Genomic DNA, 6,000 nt, shown 5'->3' with positions numbered 1-6,000 from the left:
TTCTATTGACCTCTTCTTCCACTCATGCGTTAATCTCTTTACCACGGAATAAAAGTGTGACATTCTCATCAATTTTCCTCAGATCTTTAGTATGTATAAGAACTTTTTCATCAATTAATTCCTGATCCATTTGCGTGAAAGAACAATTTTCAGTTTCAAGGACATCCCCGAATAGTTTTGCTGCTGAGATGAAAACATCTTCATTCCAACATATTTCCGGGACACCAGAGATTTTGATCCATACCAATTTCCTTTTGTTCCTTATTTCTTGACCCAAAATCTTAACATTAGAACACCATTTATGAATTGCATGATCCTTATTGTTTATGATACGTTCAGCTTCAACAGAAGAATAAAAAACCAAGAGTACACTTAGTCCACCGACATATTTGATATCACAGTGGGTCAATCCCTCAACTCTACTAAGGTAGTACACTTGATTTATCAGTCTCCAATCTGTTATTTCTTCGATTATAGTTCTTCTCGTTATATGCTTGAGACAATGTGATTCTTTGACAAGGACTTTTTTAGGGTTACTCTCATCTTGAAATTTCTTTTCATTAAGCTTGAATCTCAAATCTGGGAGCTTTGGGAATTCTTCTTCTAGGATATTGAAATGGTTATATCCTGCTTCCTTCAGTCCACCCTTGTGTTGATCTGCTACGAAACTGTGTTGTTTATAATCCCTGAACCTTGACTGAATGACATGATTATTATTATGCTGATTGCAATCACGAAAATCATTAGGTTTAGATGTGTCGTGAGCCTTGAAGATTTTTATTGGTTTGCCATCGAATTTTATATCTCCTAGCGATTTGATCAGAATATCATCATCATGCACGTTGCTAAATCTAGCAAAGGCAAATCTTTCACCTCCTTTGAGCCTCCTGTTAGCAACATAGACGTCTCGAATTTCACCATAACCCTTGAAACTCTTCCAAAGTTCAGGAACACCCCATCCTTCCGGGAAGTTAAAAAACATAAACGAAGTCAATCGCATTCCGAATAGCCATCTCAAACGGTCTTGATAACCTCCATTGAATCTACCTCTCGCCGTTTTCGTGCCTGACCCGTAGAACTTGTGTTTCTCACTCCTCTCATTCTCTCTCCCAATTTTCTCTCTCACACTCTCCATTTTTTTTTCAAATTATTGATAGCCCTTAAGTTTGAAATATCTTGTATAAGTATTGAACTCTGACGTTAGTCAGTTTGACCTCAAGTCATTTCAATTCTAAACAAGTTTATACCTCTGATTTTTTTTAATATGTTTTAACATTTATATATTTAGTAGAATATAATTTAAATAGTTAAGTATACGTTTTCTACTTTTTCTTTGCATTGTTATATTGATTATAGTTATAGTTATAAACCATTATTTGTTAAAGAACTAGATTTTAGTCATATTAATGCTATGCAAATAAAGTTAATTTTTTGGTTTATTTCGTAAATGTCATGTTTCGAGAATAACATAACTCCGAATATTGTCGTATACTTTTTATGATCAATGTTAATTTAACATTTACGGAAGTATTTATCAGTAATATCAACAACTTCAAAAAGTAAATCACACAATCTTCGTCAAAACACTTTTCAAACATTTTTTCTAAAGTTAGATGTTTTTCAAAGGTAGTTATAATTTTTGTAAGTACCAAATTAATTGTGATAAATTAAATAAAAATTAATTGTTAAATGAAATAATCAAATAATAAATAGTTAACGTGTAACTCGTATCTAAATATGATTTTAAAAGTCAACTTTTTTTGTTACATTATTAAGTAAATGTTTGCTAAATTCGATAGACAAAAAAGATGTGAAAAACAAATTAAAAAAAAAAAAAAGATAAAACCCAAATGAATAAAAAAAGAAAAAAAGAAAAAAGATGGTACCATTCACTTCATATTTGTTTTAGTATATGCTTAAATTAAAGATAACACGTTATTGTAATGAAATCTTAAAGAAGAATATATAAAAAAAACTACTGTATTTGTTTAAAATGAGTATATGATATTATTATGAATTTTGAATTTTGATAACGACAACCTTAAGAGCCGTCGTTAAGACAGTTTAAACAGTTTTAAATCGCCAATAACAACATTATTACTTATTTGATCATAGAACTTATTGTTTACTTTATTTTTCTATTATTCATTATTTGTTATGTCTATCTTAATTGCCGATAACAAATAGCTGGTAACAACAAAATTAAATAAATAAAATACAATTAACTTTACTATTTTTTAAGAAATTTTTTGGTGAGAACTCTTATGGTTATTATTAAGAAATATATACGTGCATTAAATAGTAATACTTATAGAGTTAGTTATTTTCTGAAGTGATAGTTATTTAAATGTACAAATAACATTAGCATGTTCTAAAGCCTTAATGACAACTTAAAGTTTGTCATTAGAAAAATTTATTTTTAAATGTTAAACGATTGTAAGGTTTTTACTAATAATTAAAAAGATTTAAATAATAATTAAAAAGATTTATTATTTATTTAATATCAAAAGGTTAAAAAAAAAAAAAAAAAAAAAAAAAAATACTTGGTTATTATTCGTAACCAAAGAATTTAACGGTTATAACGATATTTGCTTACACATGTACAAAAGGTAACGATAATATTATTTGATTATATACTAAGCATAGAGAAATGGTAATAATTAATACGTAGTGTAGAGCGGTAACAGTAGCATATTTGTATCCGGTACCTTTAAAGCTGTAACCCGTCATGTAGAAGCTTTGAATTTAAAATAGGCACAGGTACAATTCTTGATGGAAAATCGTGTGTACCTTTAAATTTTATAAATGCAGCGGAACATGAAAATAAACATCTTTTTTATTAACATTAAAATAAACATCGTTTATTTTATTATAAACTTTCACACGATTAACGGTTCCCAACAAAATCCAATTACACCACTAATAATTGTCAATTAATTAAATCACAAAGTATAATTTAGATATACCTTTAGCGAGCGATGCAGGAACTGTAGAAAGAACTCTCCATGTCTAGGTTGAAACATATATTCAAAGTGTATGAATATCTCTATGGTTGATCCACACAGCACGTCGAACAACACCGATCGGATGCTAGTCCGTATAACCCAAAAGTAATATATGATACTACCTATAATCAAACGATCAAAACCAACTTGTTTGATCTAGCCTTACAAAAGCCAACAACTTTTGTTTCTCATCTTCTTTCTTGAGATAATAACAGCAACAACAAAAAGAACTCCTTTTGACTTTGTAAATTTATGCCAAATCAGTGAAACGCTTTCTGAGTTCTATTGTGTTGAACCACAAAATAAAATCAAGAAAACTAAAACACAAATCCTTTTCTTTTTGCTCTCTGAACTCACAAAAACTATGTACATATCCATATTCTCTATCTCTATATATAGAGAATAATAATAAAATAATAATATTATTATTAATATATACTTGATCTTAAATTGCCGTATCATTTTCAAAGAAGTCAAAATCTTTTCCTTTTTGTTTTCTTGCAATCAAACACACTATCAAAATCTTTTCCTTTTTGTTTTCTTGCAATCAACCACACTAGAGAATATATATTAATATTTCTTGTTTGCCATATTTGACTTCAAGGATAAAAACTCTTTTATTAATTGTATAACAAAAACATGCGGCATTTATATTTATATATTTATATATTTAAAATAAGCCCATCCAATAATTTGTGGTACAACGACTAATTGATCATTCATATATAATTAAATAATATTTAATTAAACTATGTTCTTCGAACTATAGTTTACAATTATATATCAACAAATATATATAATAATTGGTGTCTAAGTGCTAAAGTGTGTGACCCCATAGGCCTGTATATAACCAGTAGTATAGATTTGTGTTATGACGTGCACACTGAACCAACAAACTCCCAATTGTGTATGACATAACATCTAGAAAACTATACAGACATATATTGACGTCTAGCAACACGTCAATGCCCCCGAAAATATACAAGTGTTTGTTTATGTTAAACGAAACTATCATTATTATTAAAAATGATTTAATGATTGAGTATCTATTGTCCCTTTATTACCGATACCGAGTTGACATGAGACATGGATCTAGTCATTCTCATGTGTCAATCAATTCATTTTCTCGATCTAGAAAATTTGAATGTGATCACCAAGTTTAAATTGATCATCAATCAATATTGCTTGGACATGGCCGTATAAATATCCATTCATTTTCATCGAGGGGCCCAGTGGTATCATACTCTCACGTAGAGGAATAAATCCCATTTTGATTATATGTGTTTGTCATGTACTTCACATCATACCCAATGATGGTCTTTATAACTATCTTGTTCAGGACAGCGTTTAACCATATCAAAGTATAATATGTCATACAATCGAAAACCAACATATACATCTCAGGTCTAAGGACACAAAGACATAACCATTATGAGATTCACTATTGACGACGATCCATTTAGTGACATCTCGTGATTGGGTCATTCCAATATTCATCATCAATGAATACATATGAAATTTGGCCTCAGCTAGTTAACTATTCACCATCAGTGAATAAAACCAAATTTCATAATAATCTTAACTCATGTTACTCCCATAACATGACCGATTATGAAGATTTAGAATAATCAACAATTATTCATGGATTAAACATGCTAATATAGAACACAGTAATATAAATGAAAACGACCATACCAAGTATCTCAATTCATTTAGATAAAACTGTTTAATGTTCCAGAGATATCCAAATACTAAATTACAAATGAAAAAGATTAGTAGCTTAATGAAGTCCAATATTACTAGCATGATCATCATGCTAGTTGTGCATCAAGGGTTTCGTGAACGGTTCAGCCACGATATCATCTGTTTGAACCTTAAGAATACTAATAACATTCTTCTCAATGACTTCATGAATGTAGTCAAACTTTTGAAGAATGTGTCAGATGGATTAATGTATATGTGATTCTTTCGCAAGTATAATACGCGACGAACTATCACAATACATTTTCATAGAAGTTTTAATGTTGGGAACTACTTCGAGTTCAACAGTAAACTTCTTAATCCAGACAGCTTCCTGAGAAGCTTCTCAAGCAATAATGTATTCTGCTTTTGTTGTAGATTGTTCAACTGTGGTCTTCTTAGAGCTCTTCCAATCAACTATCTCGTCCATCATGACAAAGACACAACCTGACTGGGATCGAGAATCATCTCGATCAGTTTGGAAACTAGCATCATGTATTATGGTTAATACTTAACTCCTTTTCCAAAACATCGTAAACCGAGAACATATTTTTAGTACTCAATAAATACTTAAGAATATTCTTGACAACAATCAAATGTTCTTAACCTAGATTTTGTTGATAATGACTCGTCAAACTCAAAAATAACGAGACATCATTTTAGTACATAACATGACATACATAATGGATCCTATAGCCGAAACATATGGGATACATTTCATTCATCTTATCTCATCATGTGTGATAAGACTTTGAGACTTGCTCAAGGTTATGCCCTTTTGCACAGGAAATGCTCCAAGGTTGGAGTAATGCATATTAAATCTCTGCAAGATAAGATATGTACATTAATTCAAACCAATAAGCCATTTGAATCTATTTCTATAGATCATGATTCCAACTATATAAGTAGCTTCTCGATCATTTATGGAAAAATGTTTTCAAGTCAAGACTTGACATCTTGCAAGTTGAAATGTTATTTCCAATAAGCAGTATGTCATCAACATACAAGATCAAGAAGACTACTTTGCTTCCACTAGATTTAATGTAAACACAGAGCTCATCTTGTTTTTAAGAAAAACCAAATTCTTTGATATTCTCATCAAACATAAGAGTCTAGCTCCTGAATGCTTGCTTTAATCCATAAATGGATTTTAGAAGCTTGCAAACTTTAATAGGATGCTTAGGATATATAGATCCTTTCGGCTAAACCATATATACTTTCTCACTTAGGTCGCCATTTAGAAAAGCGATTATGA

The sequence above is a fragment of the Rutidosis leptorrhynchoides genome, chromosome 2 (genome assembly GCF_046630445.1).
Source record: "Rutidosis leptorrhynchoides isolate AG116_Rl617_1_P2 chromosome 2, CSIRO_AGI_Rlap_v1, whole genome shotgun sequence".
NCBI classification, from domain to species: Eukaryota; Viridiplantae; Streptophyta; class Magnoliopsida; order Asterales; family Asteraceae; genus Rutidosis; species Rutidosis leptorrhynchoides.
This window is presented reverse-complemented; position numbering follows the sequence as displayed.